At 44.2% G+C, this 2,093-nt stretch overlaps 1 pseudogene; it reads right to left on the reverse strand.

The window, feature by feature from the left end:
- Window positions 1-1,314: 1,314 nt before the first annotated feature.
- On the reverse strand, window positions 1,315-1,759 carry LOC116086390 (annotated as a pseudogene).
- Between the last annotated feature and the right edge of the window lie 334 nt (window positions 1,760-2,093).

Below are 2,093 nucleotides of genomic sequence, written 5' to 3' on the forward strand. Positions count from 1 at the left end.
GTGGGGACCTTCTAGCTCTTTGCTATACTGTCTCTCCACCCACTGGCCAATAGTGGTATCCTGCTCCTTAATGGTGATGGAAAGATCTTTGAAACTTCTTCCCTTTGGGTGGAAACAGCAAGGCCTCCTCCATAAGCCCTTGCCAGGAAGGGGCTTCTCAAAGGCCATGCCTTTCAACCCCCATCTGAGGTCTCTACTATGCAGAAAGTCCTCTACGAACTGTCATGAGCAGTTGTAATGTAAATGTAGAGCACATGTAGAATGTAAAGAGCGTGCTAGGGAACATAAAAGTAAATCAGTGGAATCAAGGCTAAAAAAGAAAAAAAGTCATCTTTGGGGGTTTGGTCCTTTTTTGAAACAGGGTTGAATGCTGCCCTGGCTTAAAGTCCGGATTCTTGTGACTCCATCTCCTGAGCACTAGAATTAATAAGTGTGGGACACCATGCATCCTTTGAGCCAGTTCTCAATAAGATTCATTCCTGTGGTGGTTTGAATGAAAATAGCCCCCACAGGCTCATAAGGAGTGGCACTATTGCCATGGTCATGTCTTGTCACAGCAATAGAACTTTGACTAAGACAACTGCCATGTGAAAATGTCTGCTTATTTATGTGTGAGCACATGCATGTATGTCTTTTTTTTTTTTTTTAATGATTTTTTTTTGTTTTTCAAGACAGGGTTTCTCTGTATAGCCCTGACTGTCCTGGAACTCACTCTGTAGACCAGGATGGCCTCGAACTCAGACACACCAGAAGAGGGCATCAGATCCTCATTACAGATGGCTGTGAGCCACCATGTGGTTGCTGGGAATTGAACTTAGGACCTCTAGAAGAGCACACAGTGCTCTTAACCACTGAGTCATCTCTCTAGTCCTCCAACAGATGTTGTTTTGTTTTGTTTGTTTGTTCGTTGTTGTTGTTTTGAGGCAGGGTTTCTCTGTGTAGCCCTGGTTGTCCTGTCATTCTGTAGACCAGGCTGGCCTTGAACTCAGAGATCTGCCTACCTCTGCCTCCCAAGTGCTGGGACTGGTGATCCCCACCACTGCCAGGCCAACAGATATTTTTAAAGGCATGGCCTAAGGGCAAGAAATGAGGTACTGTGTATGGACTAGAAAATAAATACAAATGTAAGTAAGCTATTTTACAAATTCTTTTATAATCACAGACATGTACAGAGTGGTGCCCTATACAAAACACAACATATTCAAACGGGGTGTTCTCTTATCAAAGCTGAGGACTCACTCTCTGGTATTTGGAATTTAGGATACAGGCCTTGTTTTTGGGTGGATCACAGGGTATTTGGCGCAGCCCACACTTTTAACCAGATCTGAACAGGAGAATGGCCACCCGACCCATACAGAAGTAGGTGAAGTGTTTGCTTTCATGTGTGGGGCAGAGCTATTGACGTTCTGCCCCACCATGCAGTGCAAGGTGGGGTTGTACTTCTTGTCAAACTCCTTGGTATGGGCTGAAATATCCTTTTCTTTTCTTTCTTTTTTTTTTTTTTTGGTTTTTCGAGACAGGGTTTCTCTGAGTAGCCCTGGCTGTCCTGGAACTCTCTCTGTAGACCAGGCTGACCTTGAGCTCAGAAATCCGCCTGCCTCTGCCTTCCAAGTGCTGGGATTAAAGGCGTGCGCCACCACCGCCCGGCTGAAATATCCTTTTCTATGTTGTACTTCTCCAACACCTAAGTAGCACACTCCATGGAGTCCTTCTCTTCTAATATGCCCGCATTTTTGAACACCACCTTTCAGTCGTGCATGGTTACATATTATTATTGATCTGGGTCTTGGGACCACTTCTTCATGGCTTCCATTCCTCCAACCTGTCCCTGATCTCCACTTCCATTTTCTTAGTGGAATACAATCACCCTCTAAACTATTCATATTTCCATTCCATTGTGAGACATCTGCCATTTTTCAAGGACATTTTTTGTCTGTTATGAACCTAAGTTTCAAACTTAGAAAAAGTTTACAGTATGATTACAAATAGACATTTGGACAAGGGACCCAGATGAATATTCTAATAATGCGGCCTCTAGAGCTGGAGACATGGCTCAGAGGTTAAGAGCACTGACTGTTCTTCCGAAGGTCCTG

Source organism: Mastomys coucha, unplaced genomic scaffold, assembly GCF_008632895.1.
Source record: "Mastomys coucha isolate ucsf_1 unplaced genomic scaffold, UCSF_Mcou_1 pScaffold12, whole genome shotgun sequence".
NCBI lineage: Eukaryota > Metazoa > Chordata > Mammalia > Rodentia > Muridae > Mastomys > Mastomys coucha.